Raw genomic sequence first — 20577 nt, forward strand, 5'->3', positions numbered from 1 at the left:
GTGGATGTGTGTGATGTCTAGGTTTAAGTACACTACTGGCCATTAAAATTGTTACACCACGAAGATGACGTGCTACAGACGCGAAATCTAACCGACAGCAAGAAGATGCTCTGATATGCAAATGATTAGCTTTTCTTGAGCATTCACACAAGGTTGGAGCCCGTGGCGACGCCTACAACGTGCCGACATGAGGAAAGTTTCCAACAGATTTCTCATGCACAAACAGCAGTTGACCGGCGTTGCCTGGTGAAACGTTGTTGTGATGCCTAGTGTAAGGAGGAGAAATGCGTACCATCACGTTTCCGACTTTGATAAAGGTCGTATTGTAGCCTATCGCGATTGCAGTTTATCGTATCGCGACGTTGCTGCTCGCGTTGGTCAAGATCCAATGAATGTTAGCAGAATATCGAATCGGTGGGTTCAGGAGGGTAATACGGAAGGCCGTGCTGGATCGCAACGGCCTCGTATCACTAGCAGTCGAGATGACAGGCATCTTATCGGCATGGCAGAAACGCATCGTGCAGCCACGCCTCGATCCCTGAGTCAACAGATGGGGACGTTCGCAAGACAACAACCATCTGCACGAACAGTTCGACGACGTTTGCAGCAGTGTGGACTATCAGCTCGGAGACCGTGGCTGCGGTTACCCTTGACGCTGTATCACGGACAGGAGCGCCTGCAATGGTGTACTCAACGACGAGCCTGGGTGCACGAATGGCAAAACGTCATTTTTTCGGATGAATCCAGCTTCTGTTCACAGCATCATGATGGTAGCATCCGTGTTTGGCGGCGTCCCGGTGAACGCACATTGGAAGCGTTTATTCGTCATCGCCATACTGGCGTATCACCCGGCGTGATGGTTCGGGGTGCCATTGTTTACACGTCTCGTTTCGCAATGACGGCACTCTGAACAGTGGACGTTACATTTCAGATGTGTTACGACCCGTGGCTCTACCCTTCATTCGATTCCTGCGAAACCCTACATTTCAGCAGGATAATGCACGACCGCATGTTGCAGGTCCTGTACGCGCCTTTCTGGATACAGAAAATGTTCGACTGCTGCCCTGGCCAGCACATTCTCCAGATCTCTCACCAATTGAAAACGTCTGGTGAATGGTGGCCGAGCAACTGGCTCGACGCAATACTCCAGTCACTACTCTTGATGAACTGTCTTATCGTGTTGAAGCTGCATGGGCAGCTGTACCTGTACACGCCATCCAAGCTCTGTTTGACTCAGTGCCCAGGCGTATTAAGGCCGTTATTACGGCCAGAGGTGGTTGTTCTGGGTACTGATTTCTCAGGATCTATGCACCCAAATTCCGTGAAAATGTAATCACATGTCAGTTCTAGTATAATTTATTTGTCCAATTAATACCCGTTTGTCAGTTTCATTTCTTCTCGGTGTAGCCTTTTTAATGGACAGTAGTGTAGTTCTAAGCCTAGGGGACTGATGACCTCAGAGGGTTAGTCCCATAGTGGTTAGAGCCATTTGGACCATTTGCACCATTTGAATATTCGTTTCAGCTTACATTTTTGCGAACTTGTTGACAGAAGCATCCCTTTCATCAAATTTTAAAATTTGCCTCTGCTATCTGGTAATTGCCTCGGTATTGCCATAGGAAGGTGAGACCCGAAATTTCAGAAAGAAGAATGGAGAAAAATTGCTTGTATTTAAAAGAAAATTACAAAGAAATGTTCTTAGAATCTTCGTCGGTAACTGCTGCCGCGATTGGAGATTTGGCGGAAACCAAGAGCTACGTGTGCTGTACAAGTACTGCTGTATTGTGGAGGTAATGGAGAAGAGAAGAGTTTATTGGGTTGGTCACATAGCCTGGATGCTAGAGAACACACCACTATTTGTGCTACTATTGAGTGTGTCGTAGGGAAGTGTGATAGGACCGTTCTTGTTATCTATGCACATTAACACTCTGTGTCCGCCCCGGTAGCTGAGTGGTCAGTGCGACAGAATGTCGATCTTAGAGGCCCGTGTTCGATTCCCGGCTGGGTCGGAGATTTTCTCCGCTCAGGGACTGGGTGTTTTGTTGTCCCAATTATCATCAAGTCGCCGAAGTGGCGTCAAACTGAAAGACTTGCACCCGGCGGACTGTCTACCCGACGGGAGGCCCTAGTTACGCGACGTTTACATTTTTTGTAACACTCTGACTGATAGGGGAACCAGCAATCTACGAGTAATTAAGTATGACATGAAGAGCAGATGTTACAAATGTGCTTGACAATGACGCTTAGTCGAAATGAGCTAATCTCACGATTAAATAAACATCTTATTACAGCCTACTAAGGAGCATGTTTATGTTTACTACGACTGTTTCCTGGGACCTTAATAGAACACGAGAAAGTGCTGTTGAGTGATTGTAGGATGGTGCAGGATGACCTACAATCTGTGCTTGCTATGATAAACGGCAGTCTACTGTAGAAAGTAAGTCAAGGTAGATAACTTAAAAGAAATTCGGTAAAGTTCGGATACAGTAGTGTGTTGTTAATTAACACACGTCGATTAAATGTCTAGGCGTGAAGTTGCGAGGCGATTTGATATGGGACGAGTACTTACTCGTATGTCGGCAGTTGGGAATGTGAGAGTTCGGAAAGTGTAGGTAATCTGTTAAAAGAGAAAGCGTAAGATATGGTGGATAGATCACGTAACTAATGAGGAGGTATTGAATAGGATTGGGGAGAAAAGAAGTTTGTGGCACAACTTGACTAGAAGAAGGGATCGGTTAGTAGGACATGTTTTGAGGCATCAAGGGATCACAAATTTAGCACTGGAGGGCAGCGTGGAGGGTAAAAATCGTAGAGGGAGACCAAGAGATGAATACAATAAGCAGATTCAGAAGGATGTAGGGTGCAGTAGGTACTGGGAGATGAAGAAGCTTGCACAGGATAGAGTAGCATGGAGAGCTGCATCAAACCAGTCTCAGGACTGAAGACAACAACAACAACAACAACAACAACAACAACAACAACAACATAGCACACTAGTGCGACTATTCTTGGTGTATTTGCTCCAGCGTTTGGGATCCCCACCAGGTCACATTAAAGGAAAGCATCGAAGCCATTCAAAAGCATGCTGTTAGATTTGTTAGCGCTAGGTTCAATCAGAACGCCAGTATTTCGGAGATGCTTCAAGACATTAAAATGGAGCCCCTGGCGGGCAAACATCTCTTCACGAAACACTATTGAGAAAATTTAGAGAAACGGCATTTGCGGCAGACTGCAGAACGATTGTTTCCGCCGATATGCATTTCACGTAAGGATGTTGCTGACAAGATAAAGGAATTTAGGGCTCTTAAGGAGGCGTATAGGAAGTCGTTTTCCGAGTGGAGTAGGAAAGCAAGTGACTAGTAGTTACAGTCTCCCCCCCCCCCCCCCATGAACCATGGACCTAGCCGTTGGTGGGGAGGCTTGCGTGCCTCAGCAATACAGATAGCCGTACCGTAGGTGCAACCACAACGGAGGGGTATCTGTTGAGAGGCCAGACAAACGCGGGGTTCCTGAAGAGGTGCAGCAGCCTTTTCAGTAGTTGCAGGGGCAACAGTCTGGATGATTGACTGATCTGGCCTTGTAACAATAACCAAAACAGCCTTGCTGTGCTGGTACTGCGAACGGCTGAAAGCAAGGGGAAACTACGGCCGTAATTTTTCCCGAGGGCATGCAGCTTTACTGTATGATTAAATAATGGCGTCCTCTTGGATAAAATACTCCGGAGATAAAATAGTCCCCCATTCGGATCTCCGGGCGGGGACTACTCAAGAGGACGTCGTTATCAGGAGAAAGAAAACTGGCGTTCTACGGATCGGAGCGTGGAATGTCAGATCCCTTAATCGGGCAGGTAGCTTAGAAAATTTAAAAAGGAAAATCGATAGGTTGAAGTTAGATATACTGGGAATTAGTGAAGTTCGGTGGCAGGAGGAACAAAACTTCTGGTCAGTTGACTACAGGGTTATAAACACAAAATCAAATAGGGGTAATGCAGGAGTAGGTTCAATAATGAATAAAAATAGGAGTGCGGGTAAGCTACTACAAACTGCACAGTGAACGTATTATAGTGGCCGAGATAGACACGAAACCCATGCCTACTACAGTAGTGCAAGTTTATATGCTAACTAGCTCTGCAGATGACGAAGAAATTGAAGAAATTTATGATGAAATAAAAAAAAAATTATTCAGATAGTGAAGGGAGATGAAAATTTAATAGTCATGGGTGACTGGAATTCTATAGTAGGAAAAGGGAGAGAAGGAAACATAGTAGGTGAATATGGACTGGGGCTAAGAAATGAAAGAGGAAGCCGTCTGGTAGAGTTTTGCACAGAGCATAACTTAATCATAGGTAACACTTGGTTCAAGAATCATAAAAGTAGGTTGTATACATGGAAGAATCGTGCAGATACTAAAAGGTATCAGATAGATTATATAATGGTAAGACAGAGATTTATGAACCAGGTTTTAAATTGTAAGACATTTCCAGGGGCAGATGTGGACTCTGACCACAATCTATTGATTATGATCTGTAGATTAAAATTGAAGAAACTGCAAAAAGGTGGGAATTTAAGGAGATGGGACCTGGATAAACTGACTAAACCAGAGGTTGTACAGTGTTTCAGGGAAAGTATAAGGGAACAATTGAGAGGAATTGGGGAAAGAAATACAGTAGAAGACGAATGAGTAGCTCTGAGGAATGAAGTAGTGAAGGCAGCAGAGGATCAACTAGGTAAAAAGACGAGGACTAGTAGAAATCCTTGGGTAACAGAAGAAATATTGAATTTAATTGATGAAAGGAAAAAATATAAAAATGTGTAAATGAAGCAGGTAAAAAGGAATACAAACGTCTCAAAAATGAGATGACAGGAAGTGCAAAATGTCTAAGCAGGGATGGCTAGAGGACAAATGTAAGGATGTAAAGGCTTATCTCACTAGGAGTAAGATAGATACTGCCTACAGGAAAATTAAAGAGACCTTTGGAGATAAGAGAACCACTTGTATGAACATTTAGAGCTCAGATGGAAACCCAGTTCTAAGCAAAGAAGGGAAAGCAGAAAGGTGGAAGGAGTATATAGGGGGTCTATACAACGGCGATGTACTTGAGGACAATATTATGGAAATGGAAGGGGGTGTAGATGAAGATGAAATGGGAGATATGATACTGCGTGAAGAGTTTGACAGAGCACTGAAAGACCTGAGTCCAAACAAGACCCCGGGAGTAGATAACATTACATTAGAACTACTGACGGCCTTGGGAGAGCCAGTCCTGACAAAACTCTACCATCTGGTGAGCAAGATGCACGAGACAGGCGAAATACCCTCAGACTTCAAGAAGAATATAATAATTCCAATCCCAAAGAAAGCAGGTGTTGACAGATGTGAAAATTACCGAACTATCAGTTTAATAAGTCACTGCTGCAAAATACTAACACGAATTATTTACAGACGAATGGAAAAACTAGTAGAAGCCGACCTCGAGGAAGATCAGTTTGGATTCCGTAGAAATGTTGGAACACGTGAGGCAATACTGACCTTACGACTTATCTTAGAAGAAAGATTAAGAAAAGGCAAACCTACGTTTCTAGCATTTGTAGACTGAGAGAAAGCTTTTGACAATGTTGACTGGAATACTCTCTTTCAAATTCTAAAGGTGGCAGGGGTAAAATCCAGGGAGCGAAAGGCTATTTACAATTTGTACAGAAACCAGATGGCAGTTATAAGAGTCGAGGAGCACGAAAGGGAAGCAGTGGTTGGGAAGGGAGTGAGACAGGGTTGTAGCCTCTCCCCGATGTTATTCAATCTGTATATTGAGCAAGCAGTAAAGGAAACAAAAGAAAAATTCGGTATAGGTATTAAAATCCATGGAGAAGAAATAAAAACTCTGAGGTTTGCGGATGACATTGTAATTCTGTCAGAGACAGTAAAGGACTTGGAAGAGCAGTTGAACGGAATGGACAGTGTCTTGAAAGGAGGATATAACATGAACATCAACAAAAGCAAAGCAAGGATAGTGGAATGTAGTCGAATGAAGTCGGGTGATGCTAAGGGAATAAAGTAGTAAAGGAAGTGAAACATGGACAATAAATAGTTTGGACAAGAAGAGAATAGAAGCTTTCGAAATTTGTTGCTGCAGAAGAATGTTGAAGATTAGGTGGGTAGATCACGTAACTAATGAGGAGGTATTGAATAGAATTGGGGAGAAGGGGAGTTTGTGGCACAACTTGACTAGAAGAAGGGATCGGTTGGTAGGACATGTCCTGAGGCATCAAAGGATCTCAAATTTAGCATTGGAGGGCAGCGTGGAGGGTAAAAATCGTAGAGGGAGACCAAGATATGACTACACTAAGCAGATTCAGAAGAATGTAGGTTGCAGTAAGTACTGGGAGATGAAGCAGCTTGCACAGGATAGAGTAACATGGAGAGCTGCAACCAACCAGTCTCAGGACTGAAGACCACAACAACAACAGCGGTAGTTACAGGGTACCCTCCCATTTGCGGAGTACGTACAGGTTTTGGACAAAAATACTGAAACACCACGTGGAATGCAAAAATTGAACATAATTGCTGATGCTACTCAAGCCTGCAGCATGCGTTGGTTTTTTCAAGCACGAACGCCACCTATGCAATGCCCTCAATACGTTGCATATGTTAGTCGTGGTCAGAGCAGTATTCTCTGTAGTTGTGAGTGCATTATCTCAGAGCTATGTAAATTCGAAATTGCTCATGTTGTTGGTGCTCGTTTGATGTACGCTTCGGTATTCAAGGTGACATAAGTGTTCGCTGTTTCAAGAAGCACCGTATCGAAGATTTATACCGCATGAAGGGAAAGCGGAAAAGCTTCATCCGCTAAGTAACAACTCGGACGGAAGTGTGTGTTCAGTGGTCGTGATAGACGGTTATTGAAGAGGATTGTGACGAGAAATTAGAGAACGACAACTACAGAAGTCCTGCAGAACTCAATGTCGCAATCGCGAACCCTTCCAGCTGAAGCCATAAAACCTGGACTATGAAGCAATGGAACAATGTCCTGTTTCGCGATGTTTCCAACTTCTGCTCGAAGCCACTTCCGAAGAGTCAAACATGGCGGGGATTCAGTGATTCTCTGGGCAGCCATATCGTAGTATTCCACGAGCCCCAAGGCAACTCTGCAAGTTCGCGTTACTGCCAAGGAGTATGTGAGCACTTTGGCTGATCATGTCCATCCCATGGAACAGTGTTTGTTCCCCAAAGGTGATGCGTGTTCCTAGATGATACGGCATCTGTTCATACAGCTCGCATCGTCCAGAACTGGTTTTGTGAGGACTACAGTCACCATATCGTAATATTACTGAGCCTTTTTAGCCCACTTTGGAGTGGAGGTGGTGCGATCACTATCCACCTCCATCAGCCTTACCTGAACTTATCATTGTTTTGCAGGAAGAGCAGTATGAAGTACCCTTAAAAACCATCAAGAACATGTACACTACTGGCCATTAAAATTGCTACACCAACAAGAAATGCAGATGATAAACGAGTATTCATTGGACAAATATATTATACTAGAACTGACATGTGATTACATTTTCACGGAATTTGGGTGCATAGATCCTGAGAAATCAGTACCTAGAACAACCACCTCTGGGCGTAATAACGGCCTTAATATGCCTGGGCACTGAGTCAAACAGTGCTTGGATGGCGTGTACAGGTACAGCTGGCCATGCAGCTTCAACACCATACCACAGTTCCCCAAGAATAGTGACTGGCTTATTGTGAATACCCAGTTGTTCGGCCACCATTGACCAGACGTTTTCAATTGGTGAGAGATCTGGAGAATGTGCTGGGCAGGGAGCAGTCGAACATTTTCTGTATCCAGAAAGGCCCGTACAGGACCTGCAATATGCGGTCGAGCATTATCCTGCTGAAATGTAGGGTTTCGCAGGGATCGAATGAAGGGAAGAAGCACGGGCCGTAACACATCTGAAGTGTAACGTCCACTGTTGAAAGTGTCGTCAATGCGAACAAGAGGTGAAGGAGACGTGTAACCAATGGCACCCCATACCATCACCCCGGCTGATACCCCGGTATGGCGATGACTAATACACGTTTCCAACGTGCGTTCACCGCGACCTCGCCAAACATGGATGTGACCATCATGATGCTGTAAACAGAACCTGGATTCATCCGAAATAATGGCGTTTTGTCATTCGTGCACCCAGGTTCGTCGTTGAGTACACCATCATGGCGCTCCTGTCTGTGATGCAGCGTCCAGGATAACCCCAGCTATGGTCTCCAAGCTGATAGTCCATGCTGTTGCAAACGACGTCGAACTGTCCGTGCAGATGGTTGTTGTCTCGCAAACGTCCCCATCTGTTGACTCAGGGATCGAGACGTGGCTGCACGGTCCGTTACAGCCATGCGGATAGGGTGCCTGTCATCTCGACTGCTAGTGATAAGAGACCGTTGGGATCCAGCCCGGTGTTCCGTATTACCCTCCTGAACCCACCGATTCCATATTCTGTTAACAGTCATTGGATCTCGACCAACGCGAGCAGCAATGTCGCGATACGATAAACCGCAGTCGCGATATGTTAGAATCCGACCTTAATCAAAGTCGGAAACTTGATGGTACGCATTTCTCCTCCTTACACGAGGCATCACAACAACGTTTCACCAGGGAACGCCGGTCAACTGCTGTTTGTATATGAGAAATCGGTTGGAAACTTTCCTCATGTCGGCACGTTGTAGGTGTCGCCACGGGCTCCAACCTTATGTGAGTGCTCTGAAAAGCTAATCATTTGCATATCGCAGCATCTTCTTGCTGTCGGTTGAATTTCGCGTCTGTAGCAAGTCATCTTCGTGGTGTAGCAGTTTTAACGGCCAGTAGTGCTTGTATCCATTTAGAGACGAATGGAAACTATTTTGAATGCCAACGTGTTTGTGGTTTTTCGATATTTTCGTCCACCCCTTGCATGTATTAATCGCGAAAACGAAGTTGGCATTCGGCGCGGTGAATGATGGGAGCGACTGTAAATGGGAAATGCCATTACAGTAGCTTCTTTCAGCTACAGCGCCAAGTGTCAACTTGCGCGAGCAGTAGGTGTAGATGACGACCTGGTGGAGTGTGGTCACCGATGCACGTGACATATAAAACTAGAACAAGGTGAAGGATCCCGTCGAATTAATGCGTCGTACATCACTGTATACCCGGACAAAGTAGCGCTTGCCCGTACAGCTCAAACGGTTTGCAGAACAGTGCAGCCTGCGGTTACACAGCCGTGACTGATCATCCTCTCCGTAAGCTTCGAGAATAAATATGACTCTGCTGTGAGAGGCTGCAGGACGCCTGACTCACGCTGTAACTGTTGATTTCTCATGCGGAAACTCTTATTTCCGGTTGCGGCCTGCATTTCATACTACGCCGCCTGCAGGTGATAATTGTTTAATAAAATCACCAACTTCCCGCAACTGAACAGTTATGAATACAAGTTATACTCGTGCCATTGGAAACGCTTTGAAAATTTCCAATGCCAGGGTGAGTACCGCTTGCTAATCGGCTGGCTGCTTTCGCTGAGGAACAAGTTTAGCACGAAGGTCTACGAAGACGTAGTAGGGCCCTTATTACGCCGCAAAGACACGTTTTATAACCTGTTTGACAGCGTACTAAAGTACTTTTGAGATACGTTTTTATATTATATAAGTTATGGCGTAAAGGAGTTGTTGAGCATGATTCACTCCGTAATTCTGGCTAGGTGGGCAAGAATTAAGGCCTGGACAGGAGGCTTCGTCTGGGCCTTGTTTAAATGACTACACCAGCAATAATAGCGTGAAGCGATTTTCAGAGACTGTAGAGAATCTGAATTAGTACGGCTGGTGCACCAGCCGTTGCTCGCTCCTTGCGAGTGCGATTTTCATGCTTTACCGTACGTTACTCGGTTTCGAATTGGTCTACATTAAATATCAGTCTACTGTTTGACACCATCTCTGACCTTCACTTTTTTAAGCGTATGACATGTACTGTTATAAGATACTTTAAATTTTTATCCGTATTCTCGAAGTACGACTTCTTGACATACCCACCTTCCACAAAACAAATTTGTTTTCTTTCCTTCAGTTGTTCGGACAAGTTTCGCCGCCCATGTTTCCATCCTGTACTGGTGTGACTTGATTTCTATAAAAAGTACAGTATGATTAAATTACCATCATTTGCGAATGCAAGTTTTCTCTGCGAATCTCGATCATAATTCCTCGGGTTATCAGCAGAGTCCAGGCATCGTCAACGTTTCGACGAGTTCCTTACTCATCTTCAGACTAAGACTTCGCCCGAAGATGACAAGCAGGAAACTTGTCGAAACGTTGCCGCAGCACGATGACTTGACTCGGCTGATAACCCAGAAAACATGACTGACGGCGTAAACCATAATATGTCTTCTTTTTCTTGTAGCTGCTCACTCACATGACGTGCTCTCATTTACGTCGTAGATTTGCAAGGTGGCATTCTTTGGTAGTGTCTGGATTAACAGCTCTCATCAGTAACGCAGCGATGGTAAAGCACACTTTTACACTTTTTTGAAGTATTGCAAGACTATCATTACTGATTGTGTTGTCCTTCATCATTGTGGTGCATTATTATTATTATTATTATTATTATTATTATTATTATTATTATTTCCGAATAAGCCCATTGGAACTAGGCACAGTACTTAGAGGTGGGCATTTGCTTTGTTCTATGACCAAATTTTTTTCATTCTCTTCGTGTGGGCTTCCTTTCTCTCTTCTGATCATGTTGTTCCATTCTTCTTCTTTCGTTTTTCCTCTTAGTCAATTTACCATTTGTGAATTTTGGTCCTGAAGAATTCGCTGTTTTGGACATTTTCTGGTGTAACTCCTGCCAAGGTCAGATAAATGTTGTCTCGGCAATCCATTTCATCTTGTCCGTTTCGGCTTTATGCCTGGTATCAAAGAAGTCGACTGCTTGTTTTGTATGTCTGGCTTGGTTAATTCTTTTAATGTGTGCATAGAATCTGAACCTGCGGTTTCTGATGTCTACATCACGTAGATGTAGAGTCACTATGGATGTTTATGCATAATTTGATTTTCTGTTTGCCCCTGTCGGTATTGTTCGCCTTAAAGATTTGGACCTATGATTTTTCTTATGATTTTACGTTTCTTGATATCATTTTCAGTGGTCATTTCTCTGTATAAAATTGGTGTTTCTGATCAATAGAGGTACTCGGCTTTAATTTCTGTATTGTAATGTCTGAGAAAATCACGAATGACTGACAAACTGCACCGATACAGCCACTACATGCAAAAGGAGACGAATGTTAACAATTATAGAGGCATTTCCCTGCTTCCTTCCCGTAAAAAAATTCTCTCTCAGTATCTACTGAACCCAACAATAACGTGATTGTAGAACTAGCAGACATTAAGCATGTTTCAGACCAAATATATCTTACCAAGTACAAATTTTAGATCTGAAACTAATTCTGAAACATCAAAAAATATAAAGTGGGAAAGTGGTTTGTACCTTTGTAGATTTTTAAAAAGCTTATGACTTAGTGGACGTTAAGTATTCTGAAGGAACAAGGTCTGGGCCACCAAGACAAAGTAATTATTAGTCAAACGCTTAGTGGCACAAAGTCTAAGATAAAATACAAAGGAAAACTGTCGGAACATTTTGAAATTAAAACAGGATGGCGGCAAGATGATGGACTTTCTCCGTGAATTTTCGACTGTCTCTTAGAAAACGTAATCCAGAAGTGTCAACAGCTAAAACTGGAGTTTAAAATTCACGAACCAGTCGGACTGGGAACAATGTCAGTACCAGGTTAGACAATATCAGAATACAGCGCCTCGTATTTGTGTTACGAAGAGCCGGCTGGTGTGGCCGAGCTGTTCTAGACCCTTCAGTCTGGAACCGCGCGACCGCTACGGTCGCAGATTCGAATCCTGTCTCGGCCACGATGTGTGTGTGATGTCCTTAGGTTAGTTCGGTTTAAGTTCTAACTTCTAGGAGACTGATGACCTCAGAAGTTAAGTCGCATAGTGCTCAGAGCCATTTGAACCATTTGACAACAAATATGAATATATGAAGATGGTATCTGTTTTTTCGGACATATAGTTAAGGCTAATCGGCCATTGATATTCTTCTGTGTGGATGCACACGCATTGCCCGAACTCTTACGGGACTCGGTAAGATTGTCTGCCGCGAGTAATAAGGCACTACGAATGTAGTGTGTGGACATTAAGTTGGGAATGTGGGAGAGCGTGCAAGGGTAAACCCCTGCAGTCGCACTATCCTCTGTGCCCTCGGTGGCTCAGATGGGTAGAGTGTCTGCCATGTAAGCAGGAGATCCCGGGTTCGAGTCCCGGTCGGGGCACACAATTTCAACAGTCCCCGTTGATGTATATCAACGCCTGTCGGCAGCTTAGGGTCGTGATTTAATTATCATTTCTTCAAAACTGACAACGGCCGGGAGAGCGGTATGCTGACCACATGCCCACTGTGTGCGCAACCGGTAACGCCTAAGGGCTGAGGATGACAGGGTGGTCGATCGGTACCGTTGGGACTCCAAGGCCTGTTCGGACAGTGTGTGTTTGTTTTGTTTGTTCTCAGTGAAAATGGTTCAAATGGCTCTGAGCACTCTGGGACTTAACATCTGAGGTCATCAGCCCCCTAGAACTTTGAACTACTTAAACCTAACTAACCTAAGGAGATCACACACACTCATTCCCGAGACAGGATTCGAACCTGCGACCGTAGCGGTCGCGCGGTTTCAGACTGAAGCGCCTAGAACCGCTCGGTCACACCGGCCGGCCGTTGTTAGTGAATTGAGTGGCACGGTTTCTAAATTATTACGCACTGACATGTATCGTCTTCCAGGAATTTTTTACTGATTTTCAGAATAAATGAAACGTGTAGTGTATTCCCGTGCTTTTTCTAGATCCCACACAGTAATACAATTTTCTAATGGAAGCCGTGCTTACACAACCGCTACTTGATGACAGGCGCGTTCTTCAGAACATGATGAGCTGTCCCCGAACTTTATGTGTGTTCGTTCCGGGAAGAGTAGTAGGCTTTCAACAAAAATAACGAGGCCAGAGGAAGGAGCAACTCTCCCCCATCTCGCTGCACATACGTCTCTGTCGTGTCATGACGTATGTGTGGCTAGCCGCTTCCGGTTAAGTACCGCGGAGGGAATTTAACGTGATAATGAGACTGGGGAGTTCCTTCTTTTTGCTGTTGCTGGGTGTCCAGGCTCTCCGGGAGTGCCAGATTTAGTGTTTCTCGCGTAACTGTAATGAGCTGGCTGACATTATCGAGATTGCAACCCGCGAGTTAATCGTAACGAACTTTTCTTCCAGCTTACATTTGTTAGCGTGTGTAATTACAGCACCACTGTTTTCTTGTTTCAACTGCTTATGTAGCAAAACATTTACTAGGTCTACAACTTTACTTCCGCCGTTTTTTTCTCGAAGTTCGGGGCTTTATTGTGAAAAACGTACAAAAAAATTATGATTCATAGTATTGCCCATCACTGGCCACTACATTTTGCCATCTTTCGGTTAGCATACGAATCCCGTGGCGGAAGAACTGGGCGCCTTTTGTGGGGATCCATGAATGGATTTAATTTTCCAATAGTTCATATGATCGGAAGTGCTGGTCAGCCAGAATGTATGCCACTGATCGAAAAAGGTGGTGTTGACAGAGAGCAAAGTATGGAGAATACGGAGGGAGGGATATTTTGACGGGTTTTGCGTCATGTAGCCGAGCTCTGACCTGCTGCAAAACTACCTTTACGTGTCTATCGCTGCATTGTGGCCGATCGTGTTTCAGTGTTGGGCTCGAACACATTAGTTGCTTTCGATAATGATGTCCTGTGACTGTCTTCGTCTGTTTCAGAGAACATTCTCTGCACATTCTTCCACTAATAGTTCCCACACCATTGGCCTTACCCAGCATTTTAAGAACCACAACAGCAGATTTCTTCTTGTTAATTATTATTATTATTTTTGTTGTTATTTTTATTGGTTGTGTGTTGCGCTTCTTTGATTTTATGGTGCCAAGTGCCATTATCTTTCTCAAAGTTTTTTCTATATAAATGTAATGTAATGTCAGGTTAAATTATTTTATGTGCCAAGTTGCCATTATTATTATTATTATTATTATTATTATTATTATTATTATTATTATTATTATTTTAGTTTATTACTGCTCTTAATGTTCTCCGATTTTATGTGTCATTATAATTCTTAAAGGTTTTTGTAAATGATCTTAAGTTGTATTGCCAAGTTAACTTATTATTGGATTTTGTCTCTTGGGTAAACTCTCAAAGCACTATTGCAAAAGCGTCTTTGATTTTATAATGGCAAGCCGCCGTTATTGTATTTAAAGCTAATTCTTTTAACTATTTGTTGAGTTCTGTAAGTTACATGAATATGTTATTTAAAAAAGTTTAGTATTGGCAGTTTAATAAATTGTGTACAGAGTCTGCTGTCTGGACATTATTGGGCAGAAATCCTTGGATAGTTGTCCTATAAAAACACAGATTTCACGATAAATTGTCTGGACCACTTGAATTTGGGACACCATGTGTAATCACAATATTTTCAATCTGAACATCTCTCTGACGATTGACGAAAAATGTCGCTTTACGTGTAAATCTTTTTGGTGATTATGTCATGAAAATTACCCAACTATCAGTTTAATAAGTCACAGCTGCAAAATACTAACGCGAATTATTTACAGACGAATGGAAAAACTGATAGAAGCCGACCTCGGGGAAGATCAGTTTGGATTCCGTAGAAATATTGGAACACGTGAGGCAATACTGACACTACGACTTATCTAGCATTTGTAGACTTACAGAAAGCTTTTGACAATGTTGATTGGAATACTCTCTTTCAAATTCTGAAGGTGGCAGGGGTAAAATATAGGGAGCGAAAGGCTATTTATAATTTGTACAGAAAGCCGATGGCAGTTACAAGAGTCGAGGGATATGAAAGGGAAGCAGTGGTTGGGAAGGGAGTGAGACAGGGTTGTAGCCTATCCCCGATGCTATTCAATCTGTACATTGAGCAAGCAATAAAAGAAGCAAAAGAAAAGTTCGGAAATTGTATTAAAAACTACGGAGAAGAAATAAAAACTTTGAGGTTCGCCGATGACGTAATTCTGTCAGAGACAGCCAAGGACTTGCAAGTGCAGTTGAACGGAATGGACAGTGTCCTGAAAGGAGGGTATAAGATGAACATCAACAAAAGCAAAACGAGGATAATGGAATGTAGTCGAATTAAATCAGGTGATGCTGAGGGAATTAGATTAGGAAATGAGACACTTAAAGTAGTAAAGGAGTTTTGCTGTTTAGGAAGTAAAATAACTGATGATGGTCGAAGTAGAGAGGATATAAAATGTAGACTGGCAATGGCAAGAAAAGCGTTACTGAAGAAGAAAAATTTGTTAACATCGAGTATAGATTTAAGTGTCAGGAAGTCGTTTCTGAAAGTATTTGTATGGAGCATAGCCATGTATGGAAGTGAAACGTGGACGATAAATAGTTTGGACAAGAAGAGAATAGAAGCTTTCGAAATGTGGTGGCACAGAAGAATGCTGAAGATTAGATGAGTAGATCACATAAGTAATGAGGAGGTACTGAATAGAATTGGGGAGAAGAGGAGCATGTGGCACATCTTGACTAGAAAAGGGGATCGGTTGGTAGGACATGTTCTGAGACATCGAGGGATCTCAAATTTAGCATTGGAGGGCAGCGTGGAGGGTAAAAATAGTATAGGGAGACCAAGTGATGAATACGCTAAGCAGATTCAGAAAGATGTAGGCTGCAGTAGGTACTGGGAGATGAAGAAGCTTGCACAGGATAGAGTAGCATGGAAAGCTGCATCAAACCAGTCTCAGGACTGAAGACTACAACAACCACAACAACAACATCAGGACTCATTGTTTGTTGCCTGTAATACTAATGTGCACAAATAACAAACTAGTCATGCCTCTCATAAATTACTTCTCCTTGTTTCAGGTGAGTGCCCTACCGCTATCTACCGAACTGCAGTACACTGTAAGTAACAGCGGCATGCTCACCTTACCTTCAATTCGCTTTGGTGCTGTGTACTAGTGTGTAATGGCTGCCGGCAGCTTCAGAAATTAAAATAAATCTCAGTAGAACATGTGCTTCCACACCTGAAAAAATTTCTACATGGAACAAAGAAATCCGGAACTGTGGAGTTCTGGAAGTACCCAATATACTCAGGTAGTGATAGACAACACGTCACAAGCGTTGATGGCTACAGGCAGATGCTGCGCCTAGCAGCGCTGGCGTTTCGGAAACAGTTGAATGATCGCTATGGTCATGGATATGGCGCGTACTTATGTGAGACAGCGTTATCAGCACCTGACAGACTTCAAAAAGGGCCTCATTGCGGGCGTCCATTTGGTCAGTTGGTAGAATAGTGCGGATCCCGATTTGTCGAGCATTCAGACATGGCAGTTGCCCGATTTTGGTTTGCGTGGGCACTTGAAAGTAGGCGCGTTAGGCTTCTGGTCGCCCAAGCTTGACCACCACAAGACAGGATCGCCGTGTTGTGCACGAAGCATATGGCAATTCCTTCGCGTTTGCCATCTGAGAAAAAGTAATGGAGTCCTTGCAGCATCCCGTGTCATCAGAGACTCGCAGCGGCCGCACTAGGAAAGTATCGACCATCGTGTAGGCCAGGGCTTCCCAACCTTTTCAGCAGGTGGACGCCTTCTTCAGTCGAAAATCCGTGACGGCCCCCTAGTTAGTCAAGAGCACAGTAACTTGAAATTTCAGAGCGAAACCCATGGGAACTGAAAGCTTCTTAATGCAGATGCCATGTTCCCCATGATACCCCCCCCCCCCCCCGAAGTATCACTAGTTTTGGGTTTAGAGATGAATGAAAACAACTTTTTTTTTAATTTCAACGATCCAATTTGAATTCCCATTGTATCCAGACACTTACTAGTGGATTTACTCCCTTTGTTCAACACACTATAGCCTGATTAAAATTACTTGGTAACTGAAATTTCACACGATGGAGCTGTCTTCCTCCAAGAGCAATCAACATCACGTCCAAACTGTTCGTTCCGCGCATGCGTAAAAGGTTTCATCACATCTACCGCCGCCGTGAGCCGGCGCACAAACTACCCCGTATTGTAGCGAAACAATCAGAGAAGCCGCATTCTCCGGCACTAAACTGTATGCGTTCTCACTTAGGAACCGTAAAGGCTGCTTGGGAATACGACCTGAAGTAAATGTACACATGTTTTTCACACGAAAATAGTGATGAATTTGATTTTCACATTTTTATTTAATAATTTTACTCATTGTTTTACACGATTTGGTGAAGGGTGGCCGCGGTCCCCCTAGAAAGAGCCGGTGGACCCCTAAGGGGTCCGCGGACCACCCGTTGGGAAGCCCTGGTTGTAGGCTATCATTAACACAACATAAAAAAACCATGGTGTTCCCCGGGTAGCATGTACTGATGATGAATGGCGTGGCGTTGTGTGCCGCGACGAATCGCGTTTCCAGCTGGTGTGGTGGTGGTCGTCTGCGGAGCACTTCTGGTGTCATGTGGTGGGGTGTGAGCTCAGGCCATGGCTGGCAGTGATTGAGGGAGATCTATCGGCACAACATGAAATCACAGAGATCATATTTCCTCACGTGTTACCTCTCATGTGACAAACTGAAGTGCCATTTTCGACAGGACAATGCTCGTCCACATACGGCTCGTTCTTAATTGAACATGTTTGGTAGAATTTCGGACGTCAACTCCGTCCAGTAACTGTGATACCACGAACCAGTTACGATGGTTGTGGGCCCACTTGTCTCAGGATGGGATACAATAGCTCTATTACGCTATCCGAATTAGTGCATACATCCAGGCCTCAGAGGGGGCAGCGTCATACAAAAAAATAAACACCGTCCGAACGGGCCTTTGAAGCCCCAACGACACCGACCGGCCGACGTGTCATCCTCAGCCTTTAGGGGTCACCGGATACGGATAAAGAGGTGCATGTGGTCAGTTCTCGTAACCGGTGTCGCTACTTCTGAAGTAGCTCCCCAGTTGGCCTCAAGAGGACTGAGTGCACCCAGCTAGCCAACAGTACCCAGCAGACGTGGACGGTGACCCATACAAGTGCTAGCCAAGCCCGACAGCATTTAACTTCGGTGACCTAGTGGGAACCGGATTTACCAATGCGGCAAGGTCGTCGGCCGCAACGTCATATAGATCTTGCCAAGTTATTTGTAAATCTCAATCAATTTTGGTGGGAGACTGAATGGTTGCAGCTGTCAGACAAGAAACTGTGGTCGCTCAAATTGGCTCACAAAGGCATGGCGTACTTCGTGTCAGCCTCGCTACTGGAAGGTAGTTTAGCTTACTAGACTGCGCATCGGGCATAGCCTTCTCCGGCGGGAGGATCCACCATCGTGTGAAGTTTGTGGCGCACCGCTTTCACTTCAGCATATCGTGGCTACATGTGTCCTGTGTACCGATATTAGGGCAGCCCTCGGTCTCGCTGGAGATCTGCCCACCGTCCTTGCAGATACCGATACCAGTGTTAACAGAGTGGTGAAATTTTGCGATCTGTCAGGCCTCATCCCTAAACGTGGGGAAAGGCGGCAGACTTTAGTACGTTATAAACTGCTTCGCATGTGGGGACAGCCTTCGTCCCCACCCATGACATTTCATGTTGGCTTTTCGTCAGGGTGCTGATTAGAGTCCTGCATGACGGAGTAAGCGAGCACAAATACGAGATGGGGCGAGCACACCCTAACTGGATAGGCTTGCCGCACTAGTTCTTGTGGCCGAGCATAGAAGCCGTGACCGAATACGTAGCATTTAACTTCAAACACATTACACGTGGCATTATCCGTGTGAGACTGCAGCCAGTACGGGCTTCTCATTTGTGGTGCGTCTCTATGCAATCATGCAGCGCGAGGAACCCAGTGCGGTAAGACGTCAGATAGAAACCAATGTTTTCACATTGAAGAAAGGGAAGGTCTAAAAAGCCAAGTGTGGACTACATTTCTGTTAGTTGTAGACAAAAACAGTGCGTCTACTGGGTATGTATCGTGCATAAACTGCCCCACATTAATGTGTTTCCAGTCAGAAACCACTCATTTAAAGAAAAATAGTTGTAAGAAACCTCACAACGATACAGCTCCTTCAGGGATACCGGCAATAATAAAAAATAGTATTAAAGCAAAGTGTGTTGCAATGTGTGCTAACGATATGAGACCTTTTAATGCTGATTCCGGCGAAGGTTTCAGAGAACTAGGCAAAGAATTAATACATCTAGGTGCGCATTATGGAGAAGATAACGTGGCAGATGTCAGCCAGTTAAATCCGGGACGCGTTAATGGTTTACTGGTCAACAATAACTATAATTTTGTTTCTGTTGCAAACAAGTGAAAAGTATGACAAGTTACGTCTGTAAATATTGAATATTCTTTGTATGCTTTTTTTGTGAAGATGGTTGTCTTCTGTATTACAGGGACAGCACTTATTCAATGTTTTCTGTTAATGAAAGGAAAAATATAGCTTCTGTTTGGAAATGACACTCGTCTTCTATCCGCGATTATATATCATTTTAGTTTCCAAGTGCTTTATGAATTTAGTTGTGTCACGTACCCGTTCTAGTAGACGTTACTTTTGTGTCAAACGAGAGATAGACAGAGATAAATACGTTGTGTGTGTGTGTGTGTGTGTGAGTGAGAGAGAGAGAGAGAGAGAGAGAGAGAGATAGAGAGAGAGAGAGAGAGAGAGAGGAGAGAGACGCGTTAGATTTGTACAGTACAGTGCAGCGAGCCGTGGCGAGGCGAGGTTGGACGTCAGCGGTGACCGGTCATGCTCGGTTATCCGCGTGTCCGCAATCCGGACAACAGACATGGGGCGAGTACGTGACCGAGCCGAGTCGTGTGGGCCCGGACACGAGCTGCTCGGTCCACCCCCCCACCCCCCACCCCCACCCCCCTGTCAACAGGCGAGCCGTGACCGGTCAAACATTGGGCGTTGCAGCACTCTAGTGCTGGTGACCACGATTTCGAGCACTCTCTCAACCCAAATCGTCATCATCATCAATTTTGGTTCCACCCTCTCAAATCGTGATCTTTCTTTTCGTTTCCGCCTCTTCTCTATACCACAATTTTTTGTCAGGCAGTGTGTTTAAAGAAAAGGTTTTTCAACATCCAGCCACAGAAACAGTGGTTCTGTAGTTAGCTGTCTCTCACAAGTTTTACTTCCATGTTCAAGGATGCTTCTTAAGTTGAGTGTTATAATGGTAACTATTACAAAGAGGTAACAGTGCCGTGCAGATACTAAGCAGTCAATCCCTCAGCTCACCTGATGATAGTAATGTGGTCACTAGCCGAAATATTGTCCACATTGGACACTGACATCTGGTCTCTTACCCATGAGCTATTCCGTCATGAATTACGTCAGGAGAAACTAATGTGTCACAACTACTACACGACTCTGAGATTTTAATCCTTATGAAGTGCCCCACCTCGCATAGAAATTTGTCGCATCATTTTTCTGTTAGCTTTAAAGTATGCTTGGTATGTAGAAAAG

At 44.2% G+C, this 20577-nt stretch overlaps 1 protein-coding gene and 1 non-coding gene across 3 annotated transcripts in view; both read left to right on the forward strand.

Moving 5' to 3' along the window:
• LOC126356133 (integrin alpha-PS1) overlaps window positions 1-20577 on the forward strand; it is a 535136-nt gene that overhangs the window by 37461 nt on the left and 477098 nt on the right. The window lies entirely within an intron of this gene.
• Trnat-ugu (transfer RNA threonine (anticodon UGU)) lies at window positions 12282-12356 on the forward strand. Its single transcript has one exon. It is a non-coding gene; the product is annotated as a tRNA-Thr (tRNA).

This window comes from Schistocerca gregaria, chromosome 3 (assembly GCF_023897955.1).
Source record: "Schistocerca gregaria isolate iqSchGreg1 chromosome 3, iqSchGreg1.2, whole genome shotgun sequence".
Classification (NCBI taxonomy): Eukaryota; Metazoa; Arthropoda; class Insecta; order Orthoptera; family Acrididae; genus Schistocerca; species Schistocerca gregaria.